Source organism: Amphibalanus amphitrite, unplaced genomic scaffold (assembly GCF_019059575.1).
Source record: "Amphibalanus amphitrite isolate SeventyFive unplaced genomic scaffold, NRLGWU_Aamphi_draft 000097F_arrow, whole genome shotgun sequence".
NCBI lineage: Eukaryota > Metazoa > Arthropoda > Thecostraca > Balanomorpha > Balanidae > Amphibalanus > Amphibalanus amphitrite.
In genome coordinates, this window is record NW_024881592.1 from 290,171 (window position 1) to 311,153 (window position 20,983).

The 20,983-nt window shown below is 53.5% G+C and overlaps 1 protein-coding gene across 1 annotated transcript in view; it reads left to right on the plus strand.

The window, feature by feature from the left end:
* Positions 1-301: 301 nt before the first annotated feature.
* The window catches only part of LOC122380402, an 81,989-nt gene continuing 61,307 nt past the window's right edge, over positions 302-20,983 (plus strand). The window contains exon 1 of the mRNA XM_043363555.1: positions 302-571. The gene's annotated coding sequence lies outside the window, so the exon portion shown is untranslated. The remainder of the gene's footprint in view (positions 572-20,983) is intronic.

Here is a 20,983-nt window from a genome sequence, read left to right on the forward strand (position 1 = left end):
CGGACGTGGATCGGCTGCCGAGCGGCAGCTCCAAGGCCTGCCAGCGCGCGCTGCCGCCGTCCCGCCGAGCTCCAGAGGCCAGCACGATCTCTCACGGGCCTCCCACAGAGGAGCAGCGTGGCTCAGCGTTCGCGCGGTGATCTATATGTCGGCGAGAATGGGTTATCGAAACGACCACCGGGGCAGTCGCCGCGGGGCTGGGGGTCGGGTCAGACGGGGTGGGGAGGACGTCTGCCCGGCCGGCGGCGGCGGCGACGGTGGCGGCGGCGCGGCGGCGCGCCGGCCGGTACCTACCCGCGGCCAGTCCCGGCTTCGCGCCCGCCCCGGCCGGTCAGTTGCGCGCGCCGCTCGTGGTGGAAGCACCGATCTCTCCGTCAGCGCCGTGGCGCAGTGTTCCGCGGACCAACACGCGAGAGGCGACTAGCGCGGGCCAGCGAGGCCTCCTGTGGCAACGGCGAGCTGTGTGGCGTGCGAGTGCGAACGACGCAGGACAAGCAGCAGCGCGCGGAGACGGACGGGCCTGGCGCGGCCGGGCGCCCCGCGGCCGCCTGTATGGGTCTGGTGTGTTCAGGTAAGTGGTACGACCGGTGCCTATCGCGCTATCAGTCAGTTCGCCGGCCGGCGACGGCGCCACCGACCGGTCGCGCCGCTGCACGTGACGGCAGCGCCACGGCTCGTCACAGCGCGCCGCGCCACGCCGGGCGCTCCCAATTATTATTAGATTAGAGTAATCGATTAGAGGAATCGACACAGACCTTGCCGACGAATATAGAGCATGGGTTTGTGGCAACTCTCCCGCAGATTCTCGAATCAGCCTGCAAGAGTCAGCCTCGTTACATCAGGTGTGACGTGAGCTGCGGTTTCATCACCTGTCGGAGTCCGTGTCTCCTCCTCCACCGCCGCCATTGGCGCTGCCGTCGGAACCCGACCGCCGCGGCATTCAGGATGCCCTGCGAAGCGCAGGAAAGCAGCAACCGGTTTCGGGAAGGTGCCAGGATAACATGCCACCGAGGGGCAGGCAGCGGTTCCGTTCGGCGAGCCGCCGCCGGCATCAATCGCGCACACTCCAGACAGACAGGTGATTGAGGCTCGAGCTACGACCTTGTCCGAGCATGATGCAACTTGGCACCGGCATTACCGAGACATGAGTGCACGCCGCCGTGTGGCGCTCCGGCCCGCGCGCCGCGCGAGCCGGCCAGACGGCGACTTGACAACCGGACACAGCCGGACGTGGACATGGGCGAGACGAATGTCCGACTGCGACGGGATGCAGAGCGGTGCCGATAAGAAGGGCAAGGGAGACGCCAAAGGCTGCCTCATTGCGCAATGGGAGAAAAGTTTGACCTGTCGGCGGAGGGTCAGTGTAATTGGAGTCAGCGATGGCGGCGGTCAGCGGTGGTCCGGCTGCATTGCAACACGCGGCGGCCTTTCCGGGCGCGACTGCACCTGCGGGGAGAGGAGAGGGAGGTCGGCGGGGCCAGACGGGACGGCGAGGGTGCTGGCGAGGCACGACCCGCCATATGGACCAGGCGGGCGGGGCTCGGACCGGCCCGGCGGAGCAGGGTGGGCGGCTCAGCGGCGGACAAACGCCCGAGCCAGACAGGCTGACTGTCAGGTGCGCCGAATGCAATGTGACAGCCCGGCAGACAATGTCGACCCACTGGCGCGCACGTTTGCTTGACGCGCGCGTGCACGAGCTCACGCACGTTGGCACGCACGCACGCACGAACTGTTTGGACAGGTCGTGTCGCACGGCCGCCGCGCCGTCCACCTTCCCACACACACCGCCCTGTCATGTCCGCAGTGCGGCTTACCTGCCATACTCCGCCGTCTTGTGAGGTCCTCTGTTATCCGAACGAGCCCCTTCGCAGCGATGTGCACCCAAGCCTGACAGGCCGACCGGTACGGTCGTAAACAGCGATCTGCCAGCCGTGTTCGCGGCGCCTATCGGGCATCACGTTGAAACATATGGATTGCAAATCTCACCTGTAGGTGTGCCGACCATGGTGTACCGACTCGCTCGAGCTCATGCATGCTCCAGACCGTCTACTTGTGGACAGATTGCATGTTTGCCTGGTCGCCACTCTCCTGCACCTCATGTCGTCTCGGTGGCGTGTGGCGCGCGACCCGTCCCCGCTCCCCGCGCTGACACCGACCGACAGGCAAAGAGTGCATCCTCCGATGGATGACGATGTCTGATAGCACTGACGGTTTCTGACGCGTCACGGCAGGCATGATACGACCGAGCTGCTTCTGGGGGAGCGGGCAGCTTTTCGTCGAACGACCTCTTCGGCGCCCTGAAGTGGGTCTGCACTTGATAACTCGCTCTGTGAGCCGCTATGGTATGATTGATTTAAAAACGCGCAAAGGAACGGATCGCGTCAAACTGGTTGAGCGCCGGAGCATACCGCAAAGACTGAGGTCGAGTAAACCGTGGCCGAAGTGACACAAGTATGCGGCTCCTGCTGCGTTTACGGCGATATCCAGTAAACATGTCGAGTTGCGCCTTGCTCTCGGTGGGCTGGTTGCCAGTTTTGCTCACAAAGCTTTGCCGACATAAACGGAACGAGCCGCGATCAAACATTGGCGGCTGTCGGCGCTGGGTGGTGCCCAGAGGAGCCTGTAGCTACCCGGAGTGTATACCGGGCTTCGGCGGGATGGGTAACCACCCAGAGGCCTGACTGCAGAGCGTCAATTTAGAGGCGTATATGAGACGGGATACACATGTAGGTGATCTAGCTTCTGAGTTGGAATTGATTGCCGTGCTCGGACAAACCATTTTGAAAATTGTTTGCCGCTTGATAGCGAGGGACTTCGGCTTCCTTGGTATTAGACATTCACCTTAATTACCACAATCGAAAGGTTTTTAAAATAATATCTTGATTGAAAATGTTTCCTACATGAAGCAATTATATTTTAGCTTTATGTGGTGCAAAATGTGGAATAAAATCTTAATCATCAAAGTAGGTACGCATATGAAGAACGCGTCCAAAATTGTGTTTATTTGTAATTAAAATTAGTTTGTAATTTATTAACGCTTGCTGTCGCCTGAAAAAGTGGGGATATTCTCAACATGATTGATAGATACAGCATTATTGTAACCGTTAAAATGTAAATGTGACGCCCAGTAGTAGGTACCTTATCCGATTCACATGATGTTTTGGCTACACGACAAATTTGCAGGAACTTGCTAGGGCCATGCGTTATAATATCAGACGCAGTCCCTTACTATACTAATGCTGTCAACAACCGCAAATTGAGTGTCGCTAAGCCTTCTATATATGGGGTTAAGCGACGGAAGCAATAAACACAATGTATCCGTTATATAAGGCACAATATTGTCGCGGTATACGGTTGGTCTCCAGCAGACTCTTTGTGAATTTCGTCTCAATGATCTGTTGAGTGTGGCGACTTGTCTCAAGGCCGTCAACTCCGAGCCTCCAACCGCCGATAGGCGAGGTGGCTGAGATATGTTGGCACCAAATCAGACAACAGCGACGCAGCGCCACCGCGCCTGCTTTGTATAGGGTAGGGTGCATTCGGATATAATAATGTAAATAACTTTGAAAGAAGTAATTGTAAATCGCAAAAATATAACAGATAAAGCGATTATTCAAGAGCATTTGAAAGTGAATCATCGGTCGTAGCAAATTGCATTAATCATTAGGGATGTTATTTGAAACTTTCATTGAATGTGGTTTGGTAATCTCTCATCGTGTTTTGTACTTACATTTGTACTGCTGCTTAGAAAACGCATACCTAATCTTGCAGCCTTTGTGAAGGAACTTTCGAAGGACTTCCACAGACGTTGACCTGCGCCGGGCCGGTGCTCGGCGCCAGCCACGCCGTGGCTATGTGATGTTTCAATCGTTTGTGGTAAACGGGACACAACTGATCAACGAGAAATTGATCTACATTCGCTTGCCTGTGCCTTTTTTTATCAAAGAATGGCGAACCTGTTTATTTTCCGGTGATTTTTATCCGAGTGAAATTGTATCAGGGTAGCTCATATCCGCTTATTGCTGTGAATTTTGTCTCGGGAAATGACGCGCCCTGAGGCTTTGGATGAGAGGAGCGGTAGTTAATTCTAGCCTATTCTAGATAGATCACCTATCGTCTCACTAATTTTAGGCCTCGCGCTAGGAAGCTAAAAATAACTCACCTTGACATGACCCTGTCCACTCTTCACTTTATGGATACGCTCTCGCTGCTTCTAAAAACGTCTCAGGTCCATGCTTTACTAATGGCGTATTGTGTTCCTTTTTTGTTTGGTACCACAAAGTTGCTGTTTTCGGTTCCGTGCGCGTTACGGAGTTGCCGCCGTGAGTCGTCATCATTCTCTCGGCGCCAGTCAGCGCCCAGGTGACCGTGCGACACCGGGTACAAGTCCTCCTTGGTTGAGGCCTGCGATCTCTGCAAGAGTTCACACCCGGGTGATACAGCAGCGCCGTTCCCGGCCCCGGTCCTCGTATACGCCAGTGTCGGCGGCGGCAGTGACGGAGGCGTCAGACCGGTCGCCATCGTCCGAGAGCAGCGCTGCCTGTTACCGTGTGGCCTGGAACTCGACATACCGCGCCTATCTGATCGCTCCCGCCGCGCCCCAGCCCAAAACGCAGCTGGTGTTTGTCCTAATATGGCCGAGCGGCCGCCCAGAGGGCGACTAAACAGGCCGACTGGAGGCCGCGCCAGCACGCCGGCCGGTCAGACGGTACGGCGCACCCGGCCGGGGTCGGGTTCGTGGGCCAGATCCGGGCCGTGTCCTCCCTGGTTTCGGCAGAGTTCCGGTGCTCTCCGGCCGCTCCGGAGGCGACTCCGGGCGCTCCGGCCGCCGCGACTCCGGGCATGCCGGCTGATGTGGGACCCTCCCGTGCGCCACGCGCTGTCCGTGAAGGAATGCAGGAGTATGTACACTTGTGATCGGGCCGCGTATCAGTCGTCGCCGCCGCCGGTGGCCCGTCAAGGCGGTCTTTGTGATTGGAGAGGTAATGTAAGCTGTCCTAATCCCTGGCCAAACGCATTCTCACAGAGATTTGCGCTGTTCGGGTGCCTTTCCCGTTTTCACCGGTTAGATCAGGCGATTGAGGCGCGGGCGGCTGCCGTAAGGGTTCTAATGCGACACATTGTCTGGACTAGGAGAAGCGTGATCCTCACATATTGTCTCCGATATTTGGGACGGCTGTGGAATTTCTGACAGCGCCTGTTTCTAACCGAGTGGCGATTATTTGGCGACGCACTCGCCTAACTGACGAAAGAATGTAAAGAAGCGCTTTAATTTGCCCTGTAACATGAAAAGCTATCGGTTGCCATCAGGACATGACTAGGCCGGAGTTTACGTCATCACACAGACATATCTGTCTTTGATAAGCGTATATCTTGGAGCATCGCCTTTCCTAAGCTTGCGTGAGGGCATGCTTGGACAGCCTAACACACTTAGCACGTCTGAGGTTCATGCGTCATGTACCCACGCCGGTGTATAAGGCACTGGCCAGCGGGCCATCGCGAGCCATCACCACGTGGAGGCCACACGCGCTTAGGGACTCCACAAAAAGACTTCCCGTCGTAGCAGAGCAGGCAGATCGATCATGATGGCTGGCTTTAATAGATTCCTTTTTCCCATAATGCTAACAGGTCGTGGTTTGATGGATAGACTGACACACGGACAGCCAACCACACACACAGGCGTTCACAGTCAGACGAATGTGCCCTCAGTGACTGAATCGACAAGCTCACCAAATAAAACAGGTGACAAATGCCTGCCTCTGCGGAATTTCACGTTGTTGATGGTTGGTGGCAAATTTAGGGACACCTCACTCCGTCAGAAGGGCCCTGGGCACACCGATAAGGCAGTGGTTTCCGATAGAAATCTTCGCCGTGGGGATTTTTCATTAGGTCGGATGTAACCGCAGCATGTGACGTCATACAGGCGTCCAGTTGTGTGATGGGCTGGTGTGAATTTTTTGCTGTTAACCTGCTGGCACAAACCCTAGTCTTCCATGGTATGTGTATTGATATGGGCTTGTCAATCGGCAACGCTACGACCTTCAAACATGGCTTCATATCAATGCACTAATATGTGGGTAAATTCCAGATGTAAGTCATCACCAGTCTGCTTATATAAATGAACCTGGCTTTAACATATATGGAAAAAAAATATCTTACGAGAACTATGGAATCCTCACTGACAATTGTAAGCTGATTATTAGCAGACTGTGTGCTATTCGTATTGTGCATAGGTAGTTGAGCAGCTTATTGCATCTACACAGTGAGTTTTACAACTGACCAGCAAATGAGGACTATGATTAATGACATTCTCCAATTCACCTTTCTGCCGTGAATTCATGTTTGAAGCTGACACTTTTCACACACCTTTAGCCTACTTAAGGTAGACTAAAATGGCAGGCCAAGGTGAAATGTAGACGAAATTAGCACCTAACTGACGTAATTAGGAAGCGGAACAGCGCTGTAGCTCCAATTAAAATCGTATCACGACTCCTCCGGCAGTATGCGTAACGAAAACCTATGATATTTGGTTGCAGCTCGCATGAGAGAGTCTCACAACATTACATGAATGAAGCAAGGGCGGGGATAAACTTTGTCTTTGATGACCATGATCTGCCTGCATGTTCCGACCATGGGATCATCTTATGTTGCCCATTGCTGCCCTTCGTATGTCCTCTTAAGGACAACCACAACAGAAACACCCTTCACTACAAAGCCCCTGGAATGTCCTTCGTCAGTCGTCTCTCTCTCTCTCCCTCTCCCTCTCTCCCTCTCTTTCTCTCTCCCTCTCCCTCTCCCTCCCCTCTCTCCCTCTCTCTCTCTCTCTCTCTCTCTCTCTCTCTCTCTCTCTCCCTTTCTCTCTCTCGCCGTGCACACCAATGACGAGCTGCCCGATGTCGATCTACCAGACGAGGCCTGGCGGCACGGTGCCGGCGCGATCTCGGCTCGGCGGCCCTTGTGATCACTGGCCGTTCTGACCACTATCGGGACACCCGCTGAATGGAGCCCTTTATTCCGGCGACGGCACCTCTGCATTGTGGCAGCTCCGTAGGGAGTCTGGAGCCTTGTTAAAACCCTCGTCACATGGCCGCCCCGGGCCGTAAGCCGGTCTTCAGTTGGCTACCGGTACGCTCTAAGCGCTGACGACATGCCTGGTTATTTACATCATACACTGACAGCGCTCCGTTGCCGGTCAGCAGGAATGTCGGCGCCGGTGGTCCACAGGTACGAGATCGACCTCTGAGCGAGCGAATTTGGCTATCGGCACACAGATCAGCGGCTGCTATACTTCCGGCATCGTTAGACTGTCTACAGCACCTGTCCAGCGCGCCCCAGGGGTGAGAGGTTTGTGGTCACGCCGGAGCGTCACTGCTGCCACTAACCAGTCACCGGACCTGCAGGGGAGCAGCCCGCTCGCCTTCCGAGAGGGCGCCGCCGCACCGACCACTTGTGGCCTTCCAGCCACTTTACGGTACCCTGCACAAGTCATTCGAACGGTGGAACGCCGGCAAACAACGCACTACAATTTGTTGCAACCAAACGTCGGCATTCACCCGCTGATGGCTCCCGTTGCTCTGCGTCCGAAAACAGCGCCACTGGACTATCTGCATGGCTGCTCCTGCATTTCGCCGGATGTGCCGGCTGGTCGGCTTCGAAGAAGGTCGGCACCTCAGACGAGGTCAGAGTGACGACTCGTCTGCCGGCTGGTGGCGGGTTGAACAGGGCTGCATGTGGCATTGCAGTAGTCTGGGAGGTCAGGTAGGCTGCGGGCTCCACGTGCTATCAATGGCTGCTCGTATCAAACGATATCAGCAGTCGACACGAACCACCTGACGTCATTGGTAAAAACCGGTGAAATCATGTGCGGATTGCATCGCTCTAAACTTCATAGTGTCAGCAGTAGCATGCACATTATTTCAGTTCACATGATAGCCTATTTTACACTTGTGCCCCAACATTATTAATATTGTCTCGACTGCTCGAGAGCTTTAGGAAGCCGTGAGATGCAGCTTGGTCTTGTTGCTATGGTATTCAATGTTTTTGGTATAGTCGTATAACTCAGATCCGACCAATGTCCTTCGCTCGAGGTCAGTTTGTATCCAGGCGACAAGACGAACACAACCGGGTCGTCAACACCGGGTCGTAGAAACCCGTAGGAGACGGAACAGAGCTGGTCGCAACCTGGTCAGAGCCTTCACTGGCTGGGTGCAGGTGCTCAGCGGGCCCTAATTAAGGCAAATGAAACTATGAGAGGGCTCGGAGCGCTGTTGCCGTATTATTTTCTGAGTTTTGTAATCGGTGGTTAAGTCAGAGTCGGAGTCGGTCAATATGGAGTTCTGAGTCAGTGGTTGACTGAGTCAGTATACAGTCAGACTATAAAATCCCCTCACGGACTCTAGACGCCTCCTGGCGGCCTCTGAGCACGTCCTGCCAGCACGTCCTCCGTGCCGCGCCGGGCGCGAGCGGCCGCGGCGCCTAGCTCGCTGTGGCGTGCCGGCACGACCGTCGGCCGGCACACGCGAACTCGACCCCCCCCCCCCCCCCACCGACCCCCCTGGAAACACGTCCAGACAGTTCGCCAGAACCACGCGGTCACCCCACCGCTGCCTCAGCACGGCAGCCACCGCCGGCCTCGACATCGTGATGCGGTGGCATCCCGCACCGGCACTTCACTTCAAACGATGCTTCAGTGGTTTGTAGTCTGTCACCTACGTAAAATGAAACGAGATGGTTGGGGAGCCTAGAGAGATTCTTTCCACTTGCTCTCACGCGAGAGAGCCGCATGAGCTTTGCGGCGCTCTCGCGGGAGATTTCGATTGGCGGTCCTAGTCGCACCTCGATTTTGAGGCTGGAGCGTGAGTGGGGCCGACGGGTGAAGACTGAAGAGGCCACCTTGCAGCTTTCGAGTCAGGTCGCCCTCTTGTGAGCCACCCAGCAGCTAGCGAGAGGACGGAGTGGGCATCGGCCAACTAACCGTGACTGAATAACCGCCAAACGGCTGTCTGGCACGAGCTGCATGGTAATGCTGACTCACCAATCACGCGGAAAGGAGCAGGAAAAGAAAATATACGAAGAAACTGACAATGGAGCACGGTCTGAGGCGCAAGGACTTGAAGGTGCGGCATTTCGTGCTCAAGAATGCACGAAAGTTTCCATTGCCGTGCTGCTCGCTTTGCATGCAGGCATTTCTTGACCACACATGCACTGATGTGCTGGACGTCTCTCTGAGCTACATACTGTATCATTTGTACATTAGCACTGCGTGTGCCTTTATGTGAACACAGTGTTCACGTCCATTGCTCTGATGTGTCTGCTGACAGCTGAGACTGCAACAGTATGCAGCTAATCTCACTGCTAGTGCGATGATAGTCTTCTGCGCGTGCCGGCGCCCCGCCTCCCCATAACTGGCGACACACTGCCGACATATGTCGACCACTAACAGCAGCGCCACTTGCAACTGTCATTGTTGGCGCCAGTGTGCGCCCCTGCAAACGGCGACAATAGGCGACGGCGACGAGGCGGCGCGACGGAGGCAGTTGCGGCGCGACGGCGGCAGTGGCGGCGCGGAGGCACGGCGCATCCGACAGCGGCTTCTGCGAACTGCTTATCTTCCCCCGGCCCGGCGTGCTGCCGGATGGAGGGACACCGGTCCTGGTGCAGCCGTTCTCACGAGGTCGGCTGCTGCACATGACTGTCGTCGAGCTGCCGCGCCCATGTGAAATCGTCACAGAGCCACTGGCTGTGAATGACGGCAAGTTGGTGCTCACAGAACGCTGAAAACTGTGCGATTGTCGAGTGGCTTGTGGTGGCGCGTGTTCCACGTCGACCTCAGGGATTTCCCCACCCGGCCAGAAAGCGCCGTGACACTGGCTAACAGGGCGCATTAGCCCCGTGTCGACACCCCGCGGTGCACGACACCCGCGACGCCACGGGGAGCGACGGGAGCGACCGCCGACACCGGGCACGTGGCGCGACTGAGCGGTGGAGCGCCGCCACGGGTGGCGACAGGGGTGGCACGGGTGGCGACAGAGACGGTGACAGAGGTGGCACGGACGGCGGTAAATGGCCTGAGACGGCGACAGATGGACAGAGACGGCGTGAAATGGACAGAGACGACGGCAGAAATGACGACAGAGATGACACAGACGGCGACAGATGGACAGAGACGGCGACAGAGATGGCACGGACGGCGACAGAAGGAGAGAGACGGCGACAGAGATGACGCGGGTGGCGACAGTAATGGACAGAGACGGCGACAGAGGTGTCATAGACGGCGACAGAAGGAGAGAGACGGCGACAGAGATGACACGGGTGGCGACAGTTATGGACAGAGACGGCGACAGAGGTGGCAGAGACGGCGACAGAAATGAAACGCATAAGTCATTCAAAACGCTAGACTGGGCTCTATAGGGATGGTTATATCACGGAGATGTAAGGAATAATTGGCCAGAGAAACGAATGTCCTGATCAGATAGACAAATGGCAAACGCTCGAGGACAGTCGCATCTGGCGGAAATTAGGTCGATTAACGAATGTCTGTCGTGGTCACTGAGACAATCTATACCGCATCACAGAGCTGCTAATAGGGCGGCCATAGAAGCCCTGGACTCTGGCGCTAAAACACAAATGACCTCCAATAAACCCCGGCCGGAAACTCCCGGCGGTGACGCAAAAGCGGCTTAAAACGTCAGCCCAGGTCAATTACATTGGCCGACCCGACCCGTTTCGCCATCCGATAGACCTGAGTAGTGATTTCCAACCACAAGCTTTGCCAAGCATCGCTGTCTGTTTAGCAGGCGTTGCCGTTTGGCGGTGGTCGACAAACACTGAGCAGGCTCTCGGCCATTCACCGGTGAGGGAGGGACGGCGTGACTGGTTCGTCACTCCCGGTTCCCTCTGCAGAGCTGGGGTCACATGAAGGGAAGCTGCCGACTGAGCCGCCACCCTCGCCGGCGCCCATGGCACTCAGCGCACGTCTCACCGGCAGTCTCGCGGCGCCGTGTAGGTGTGCACGGTGCACCCGTGATCGTGCACTGTGCATGCCCGTTCTCCGACGCCTCGGCGCCGCCCGTCGGGTCGCACCAGTCACGATGGGGAGAGGAGAGGGACGAGGCGCGGTCAGTCTGTAATACCAGACCAAGCCCGGCTGGTCAAGGCCAGGTGCGGCCAGAGATAGGTGGAGCAGGTTGCACTGATTGCAGTGGCATTAAATACGTACTGGCGCGTCACGAGGTGTTTTGGATTGAAAGCAACTTGAAGGTGAAGGACTAAGGTATGTGACTGTAGACTTAGCACCTTTCAAGGGTGATTGAAAGGTGTGTAGGTAAAGGACGTGAGTTTATCAGATAAATCTATCCTTCGCGACAGAAGTCTTACTCAGAAACATGTCGGCCGATAAAGGAGGCCAACGGTAAATGTATCATATGGTGTTACCTCATGTCACCTTGTATTTTTCAGGAAGGAACAAATGTCGAGTGATTTTATTTTCAGCATATACTTATGACGAGCTTTGGTATTTACGCAACTGTATAGATATGCAATATGTGCTTAGTACCGAATGAAAAGCAGTAGCGCCATTTGTGAACGTACGAGCTCAGTACGAGGCTCGTCAGATATCCACTTGGACCTCGTGCGTCCTTCGATCATGAAAACCGACGTTGGTCGCGAAGGATTTTCCCACGACGCTTCTGTAGCGACAATCTCCGGTATACTATCAAGTCAATGTTATGCGGCTTAAACTGTATATGGACACAAGCTAGATTTAATGATCCAATTGCCTAACTGACGTAAATCTGTCAGACGCTGGTAGCAGATTATACACTAGAGCGGGCGTGCGCACATCGAGCCCACGCCCTCCAATCTCCAAGGTGGCACAAGACCTGTGCTGTAAATTTGTCAGAGTGCTATGATCAGTATCAATAACTAATCGTAGATGGCGTGCCAGGATATAAATTGATTGTAATGTGTCAGTAAATGATAGTGAAGATTAAATCGACGATGGCGATTTTCGAACAAATTTGGTATGCATTAAATCAATGTTGAAAATTTGCGGTTGTATAATGTACACGCATTCTAGCTTCATAAAGATCAAATCTGTCGTGTACGCCTTTCGTTGTTATGCTAATTCAAAGACCATTTCATACTCCGATTTGCATGTAGCCCAGCATGTGCTGGCGCTCTCTCTGATATTGGATACAAGCTAATGCATACACATAACCTGTACTATGCTCTAATACGGTCAATGTGACCCAGTCCTATCAGATGCCAGGGACCCACGTGGGTACACAGTACACACCAAGACAGTAAAGATGCTCCTAAGTTTTAGGACCATCAGGAATGTGAATGACAGACACCGTATCGTTAGTAGAACGTTTTATGTAGTTGGGACTTAAACTATTAATAACATTGAAGTCATTTGGGCTAAATTTGTGCGCCCAAAGTATAGAATTCGACGCAAATCTCTATGTTCTAAAATGCCCCTCCCTTATGCGCTGTTCCGCTAAGGAAAGGTGCACCTTCCCGCTAAAATTGGTTCACTTTTATTGTAATACAAGCAAACGGCGAAGCTTCATTAGCTTGTGCGCTGTGCCACTGCCAGATACCTTTACAATTAAAATCGTTTCCTCTTTCCGTCATGGGGGTCGATGGCGATATGCAATCTTGGTTAATGTCCGCGACGAGAGTTTTCCAATTCCAGCTTGCTTGGACGAGGACAGCTCGGACGAGGCACGTGGCCTTGTCGCCTGTCGGTTCTTGACTACTTGACAAATCAACATACCTCTGCTCGTTTCCCTTACCAAGCAAGGTGAGGAATAGCACCTGTATTGTTGCGCTCCGTGTGCCGTGCCGTGCTACCACGTGCCGGGACGTCCCAAACCATGCCCTGCTGCGTTGTATCGGTGATTCCGAGCCGGGTTCCAACTTCCAGCGTCCCAGCGCCGTCCGCATGCCTGCGCCCCTCGCTCATGTCGGCGCGGCACCCGCCGCCCCACTGGATGCACGTTAAATGTCACTAATTGGCGCTCGGCCAGCGGCGTGCGGCGCCTATCAGATCGGCGCCACATTCCCAGTGTGAGTTAACAACCATTTTATGTTGTCATTAGCGACGGCGCGCAGGGCATGATTTATCCCCGGGCGCGTGGCGAAACTGGGCGGCCGGAGAGAGAGGGGAGAGAGAACTGGGCTGAGGACACGGCGACAGGACATGAGGACACGAGGACGCGAGGACAGCCGCCCGCGCGCGGCCCAGCTGTCTGGGACAGGTGCTGTAGGAGCGTCGTCGGGCGGTGGCCGGACGCGATCGCTCCATCCGGCGAGCAGGTTCGTGGAACGGGTCGGGCGGCGCGCTCTCGGCGCCGAGTCCGACTCGAATTCACATACCAGTCCGGTGTCGAGCCGAGCGAACACCAAGGCAAACAGGCACCACTGCCAATGCCGGCCGGCCGCCGCGGCCCGGAGCCGCCCCCGGCTGTGGGTCGCCGCGACAGGTGCCCCAGCAGATAACTGTTATCTTTTTGGTATTTGTTTGATAGAGTGTCACTTAATTAACTGGATATATAAGGCTGTATTTTAGAATGGTGTTACACGTGGCCAGGAAACCAGTTAGATACAAAACCTTAGCTCTGACCCTGACTCAAAAAGTTGCTGTCGCGTTCAGCCGACATTTTCTAGATATCGATGACACCAACTCGGTATCTCAGCTTAGGTATGTGTGTGAATTGTGGCCAGTTCAAATGCGAGGCATTATACCCCGTAAAGGAAAATTGATATATGTTGCGGGCTTTGAACAGCGATATCAGTATTTCATAATCACGATATCTCTTTCTCAATGGCGATGATGAGGAAGCGCTTATGGCTTTTAGCTCATGGCAATGCTGTGAAAGTTCGAAGCATATCTGCACATAGATCCCCAACCCCTACAAAAGTATCTGATATGTTTTCGAACGTGCTCGTTGAGCACTGTTCTTCGAAACATTCGATCTCATTGAAGAAAATAGCATGAATCACCCTCCATCATTGCGAAGTTCACTTGGTTTCCCGTATGAGGGCCTACCTTTTTAGGGACAGATGCTCACTTGATAATTAAATTCTTCAGAGATTTATTTAATTTTCTATCATCACCGCAGGCAGTGAAGACAGCATCTCACGTTGCTTTAGGCACATGTTTATTCCTTGTCACCTGCAGGGATGGTGGTCATCAACAGACTCGCCCTCTGTCTGCAGTGGCCGGTTATTGTTATGCTGCATCCGTGAGCTGCCGGTGGACTCTCGTTTCCCCACAACACGTCCTTTGTTCTCAGCTGAATGGGCTGTATTAGCCACCATGCCGTGACGTGCTGACTGTCCAGTAATCAGTCGTTCGGTAATTAGTCCAGCCAATCACTGGTGTCAGTCGCGCTTCTTCGTCATCTCTCAAAACACTTTGCCGGTCGCCAGTGTATTGTATGAGCAGTGAAGTATGATTAGAGACGACTGTGGCGCAGCGCTTTCCTCTGTCACTCGATATCCGGTCCCGTTACCCGACCTGTCTTATACACTCAGGTCACCACTACCTCATCTCATTCACCACATTTATGACCACCGAATCTCGTCCAATACTGAGTGCGGAGGATTTTAGACCAGTCTCTGAAGAACCGGTTGTCTGGACGGCTTTCATTCTACCGTTCCCGCTGTCACCGCGAGCCGCAGGTGGTTCTGAAAACACACAGCTCCATAAGAGTGCCCTCCACACACGCCCACTGACTACCCAGGTGTGGCGCGACGACACACACGTCAACCGCCGCTGTTTTTAATTGTCTCGGCGTGATTAACACGGGCGGGTTGTAGGCGTTAGCCGACCTACGCCAACGCTAGCCGATTGGGCACGAAAACCTGTCGGCTTCTCTAGCCTTCGCCGTAACGACCCAATTTGTTACGAACCTGACGTCACCGTGTGACAGTGACAGTCACACAGACACAAGATGACAGTCGTTCGCATTGGGCATGACAGTCATTAGCCACCCATCAGTCGCTGACAGTGGCGTCAACAGTCATCAAACCGTCACCCGGCGGTCGCTGACAGTGGTGTCAACAGTCATCAAACCGTCACCCGGCAGTCGCTGACAGTGGTGTCAACAGTCATCAAACCGTCACCCGACGGTCGCTGACAGTGGTATCAACAGTCATCAAACCGTCACCCGGCGGCCGCTGACAGTGGTGTCAACAGTCATCAAACCGTCAACCGGCGGTCGTTGACAGTGGTGTCAACAGTCATCAAACCGTCACCCGGCGTTCGCTGACAGTGGTGTCAACAGTCATCAAACCGTCACCCGGCGGTCGCTGACAGTGGTGTCAACAGTCATCAAACCGTCACTAGGCGGTCGCTGACAGTGGTGTCAACAGTCATCAAATCGTCACCCGGCGGTCGCTGACAGTGGTGTCAACAGTCATCAAACCGTCACCCGGCGGTCGCTGACAGTGGTGTCAACAGTCATCAAACCGTCACCCGGCGGTCGCTGACAGTGGTGTCAACAGTCATCAAACCGTCACCCAGCGGTCGCTGACAGTGGCGTCAACAGTCATCAAACCGTCACCCGGCGGTCGCTGACAGTGGTGTCAACAGTCATCAAACCGTCACCCGGCGGTCGCTGACAGTGGTGTCAACAGTCATCAAACTGTCACCCGGCGGTCGCTGACAGTGGTGTCAACAGTCATCAAACCGTCACTCGGCGGTCGCTGACAGTGGTGTCAACAGTCATCAAATCGTCACCCGGCGGTCGCTGACAGTGCAGTGGTGTCAACAGTCATCAAACCGTCACCCGGCGGTCGCTGACAGTGGTGTCAACAGTCATCAAACCGTCACCCGGCGGTCGCTGACAGTGGTGTCAACAGTCATCAAACCGTCACCCAGCGGTCGCTGACAGTGGCGTCAACAGTCATCAAACCGTCACCCGGCAGTCGCTGACAGTGGTGTCAACAGTCATCAAACCGTCACCCGACGGTCGCTGACAGTGGTATCAACAGTCATCAAACCGTCACCTGGCGGTCGCTGACAGTGGCGTCAACAGTCATCAAACCGTCACCCGGCGGTCGCTGACAGTGGCGTCAACAGTCATCAAACCGTCACCCGGCGGTCGCTGACAGTGGCGTCAACAGTCATCAAACCGTCACCCGGCGGTCGCTGACAGTGGCGTCAACAGTCATCAAACCGTCACCCGGCGGTCGCTGACAGTGGCGTCAACAGTCATCAAACCGTCACCCGGCGGTCGCTGACAGTGGCGTCAACAGTCATCAAACCGTCACCCGGCGGTCGCTGACAGTGGCGTCAACAGTCATCAAACCGTCACCCGGCGGTCGCTGACAGTGGTGTCAACAGTCATCAAACCGTCACCCGGCGGTCGCTGACAGTGGTGTCAACAGTCATCAAACCGTCACCCGGCGGTCGCTGACAGTGGCGTCAACAGTCATCAAACCGTCACCCGGCGGTCGCTGACAGTGGCGTCAACAGTCATCAAACCGTCACCCGGCGGCCGCTGACAGTGGTGTCAACAGGCACCAGGCCGCGCCTGTGACCCGGCCGGCGACACTCGCTCCGTCAGCCCGCTATCGACAGCGACATCGGCCACTTCTTGTCGCCGCTCATTAGCAGCTGCCTCTTATGTGGGGCCGCTCGGCCATTTATTCTGGACGGACGTTTTGTAACTGTGGCTTTTACGGTCTGTAAACTGCCGCTTGGCTCAGGGCTGGTTTGTCGGTCAGATACTAGGCCGTGCTCTAGTGATAATTACATTTAATTGGACAGCTTACGAAGTGATTTGGTTATTCGCCCTTCTTTGTTGACTAATTATGAAAGTTTGACCTTGATTTTGAATAAATCTCATTTTATCCATTTTTGACGCATCGTCCTATTTCTGAAGCTCACTCTTCCGATGACTGAATACATGAATGGATGAGTGATGGAGAACTTGTTAATCACTCATTAAAATACCCACAGTAGCGGACCAGCGGTAATAGATTCAGATGGTATGTGACCGGTCTTCCTTTCCTCGAACACATTATGTCGGCATGATTTCTTCCGGGTGATTTATATATGGCGCAGATAACAGGTCCTAGGAGAAGACAAAGTCATGGGACTGACTCTGAAGCAGTAATTTTTTGTTGTTTTGGCATAGTTTTACTGTTAAATGGGAGGTAAAGAAACTATACGATGAGTCCACCTGACAAGGAAGCATTCTCTCTCTCCCTCTCTCCCCCCTCTCTCTCTCTCTCCCTCTCCCCCTCTCGCTCTCTCTCCCTCTCTCCCCCCTCTCTCTCTCCCTCTCTCCCCCTCTCGCTCTCTCTCTCCTTCTCTCTCTCTCTCTCTCTCTCTCTCTCTCTCTCTCTCTCTCTCTCTCTCTCTCTCTCTCTCTCTCTCTCTCCGCTCTTCTCTCGCCATTCCGTCGTCTCGACGATCGTTTTAAACAAACACAGACGGCCGGTATACGGGTCTGCGGCTGACTGAGTCGCTCTCTATAGTTAGACGAAGACTACACACCCGGCCGACTCGGGGCTAACACATGGAGGCGGCGCTGTAATCATTTACCCGGGCTCTGCTTATACCCGCCGCAACTGGTTAAACAGTGAGCTCTGCCTGCCGTCGCTACCGGGGCGGGAGACCAGGGCGAGGGGCGATGGGAGGCTGAGGTTTGAGAGAGACGCTTCAGAGCGATCTCAAGCCAGCCTACAGCAGAGATGAGAGACAAAGTTTAGCCAGCTTTCCCCGGAGACATCCGTGCCGATGATTTGACCCACTTAGAGCATGTTTGCGAGGTGGTGCCAAAATAAATAGTCCATCTTACGTGAAGATGTGTGCTCTTCAAGGAGGCGCTGGGTGGCCCCTGATTTGCCATTGTGTGTACGGCTGTTCCCACCGATGCAGGTGCTTCGTCATGTAATGGCACCAAACAAACCCTCCGTTGAGAGGAGTGAATGCTCTCATTTCTGATGTTTACGTTTCTCCTTTGACTACTGTCTCCGTTTTGGTCGGCTTTGGTGTAAGTGGATACTCTCTCTACTAACCCGTTACTATTACCTCTTGGGCGGCGATGTGACGTCATACGGCATTATGACGCCACACCGCCTAGGCTGCCATATCGGGGCGTTCGTGAACTGGTTCTTGTCGTGTTAGCGCTGACCGCCCGGCTGAACACATCTTCAGAGCATGGGTGAAACTTTGACATCACCATTGGGGTCCCAAACGTCCAAGGGGGCCTCCATTTAGTGGGGGCCTCCAAGCAATTAGGGGCCTCCAATTGCGGAAGCGGTAATTTACGAGCCACGCCAGGGCCTCCTCTAAGAAATTTTCATTGGGGGACCAGAGGCTCAGAAGCCAAACATGGGGTACCCCCAAATCCAGTTTTCTCATCGGATTTAGGCCACTTATTTTTCGTCACAGCTCTGATGCCATGATTTTTTTTTTTAATATCGATAAAGAAATGGTAGGTCACCTGACCCTACTGGTGGATCCAGGCCAGCAGGGTGACATTGTATGTAAATATCCCCCGCGGCATCCGAAATCGACGAAAATTTCTGGCTTTTTCACTTTTGACAATAAAACACAATGCCTTTATAATAGAAAAAAAATTAACGGCACAGCATTGCGCAAGGAATCTAGCCGTAAGCCGACCCCAGAAAGTGTGAGGGTTAACCTTCGCCGGCACCTGGGGGGAGGGTCGCCACCCCCAAGTTAGTTTTTCTGCTCTACACTTAACATTTTTAAAGCTAGAAACCTGATTTTCTTTGTATAGCTGCTTTTCTATCTTTTCTCAGCGTCCATTGAAAATTTCAAGCTTCTGCGGCATTTGGGTTTGGAGATATGACCTTGTTCTTCAGGTCATGTCATGTCCTAAATGACGAATACCCAATATCTTGCGATGGCTATGGGCCTTGTGAGCTTTCGACACGCTGATTTCGGCTTTTTTTTGCCAGTCTTACCTCCCACCTATCATTGAACATGTTGTTCTGCGATGTACAGATGTCAGAGTCAGGGTCAAGGTCAACCTAGGTCATCTAAAATTATTGCGCTTTAGGCAAGCTGAATTTACTTTTCGTGAAGTTTCTTTGACTGTATGTTTAGTAAAAGCTTCTCAGTTCATGATCAAGTGTAATAGGGACACACAAACCGATCTGTGCACACATCAGTACATACACAGACATACACATTACACAGACATACAAACACATATCATTGACCTTGACCTAACTTGACGTGAAATGACCACAGCCAGCAAATTAGTCGGATAGTGTGACAAAGAGCTGTTCTAGCTCGCTTGGCACTAATACGGCAGCGTCATCGGTATATGATGGGTTGGCCCGCTGCTTGTGTAGGTATCTTATTCGACATCACCACAATTTTTTCTTACAAGATTTTAAGCCTTGCGGTCAAGAGCAACAGATTCTTTGGGAAGTGACGAATCCAATGATACCAATTTTACCTCATCAGGTCAGTCATTGACCTTCCAGGTCAGGTCAAACTAAAGAATGTTGCTGTTTGGGGTCACCGTTGCCCGTTGGAATATCACGTGCGCTGCTCATCATGTACCGATGACGCTGCCGTATTGTGGTGCCAAGCCAGCTAGAACCTCTTTGTCACACTATCCGACTAGGTTTTTGCTGGCTGTGGTCATTTCAGGTCAAGTTAGCTCAAGGTCAATGACATGTGTTTGTATGTCTGTGTGTGTCTGTGTGTACGAGTATACTGATGTGTGCACCGACTGTGAATGTGTCCATATTACATGAGATCATGAACTGAGAAGCTTTTGCCAAAAATACAGTCAAAGAAACTTCACGAAAGTAAATTCAGCTTGCCTAAAACGCAATATTTTTAGACGACCTAGGTTGACCTTGACCCTGACCCTGGCATCTCTACATCATTGAACAACATGTTCCATGATAGGTGGGAGGTAAGACTGACAAAAAAGGCCGAAATCAAGGTGTCAAAAGCTCACAAGACCCAACGCCAACGCAAGATATTGGGTATTTGTCATTTGGGTTATGACATTACCTGAAGAATAAGGTCATATCTCCGAAACCAAAAACCACAGAAACTTGAAATTTTCAGTGGACGCTAAAAAAGGATAGAGCAGCAGCTATACGAAATATCCGACTTCTAGCAATCAAAATGTTTAGTGCAGAGCAGAAAAAACTACCTAGGTCGGGGTGGGGGGTGTGGCAACCACTGCCCCCCCCCCCCATGTGCGGACGAGGATTACCTAAGTAATTTGAATATCAGGAAAATAATTTATTAAATCAGGTATTCCAACAGAGTCCCGCTTTTTTATAGGTGACCTCCGATTTGTGTTGCATCTAAGTTACCCAGGGGGCCTCTTATTTGTAATTGTAGGTACAGTACAGAGAGCCTCCTACTTCGACTACTTGCACAGAGAGCCTCCTAGCGTACATACGGCTAAGCTTCTACAGGTCGAGCGCCGGTCTCTTGTACGTACAGAGAGCCTCCTACTGTTACAGAGGGCCTCCTGTTTGTCTAGGGGGCCTCCTATTGGTTAACGGCGCCTCCTATTTGTCCAAGCGGCCTCCTATTCGTCTATGGGACCTCCTATTTGTCCAGGAGGCCTCCTGTTTCTCCAGAAGGTCCCCTATTTATCCAGGGGGCTTCTATTTTCCAGGGGGCCTCCTCTTTATCTAGGGGGCCTCCTACGTGTTCAGGGGCCTCCTATTTGTCCAGGGGCCTCCTATTTATCCAGGGGTCTTTTATTCGACTAGGAGTCTCATATTTGTGCAGGGGCCTCCTATTTGTCCAAGGGTCTCCTACTTGTCCCGGGGCCTCCTTTTTTTTGAAGGGACTCCTTTTTGTTAAGGGAGCCTTCTATTTGTCCAGGGGGCCTCCTATTCGTACAGAGAGCCTCTAGCTCCTACTTGTCCATGGAGCCTCCTATTTGTTCAAGAGGTCCCCTATTTGTCCAGGGGGCCTCCTATTTGTCCAAGGGACCTGTTATTTTTCTAGGGG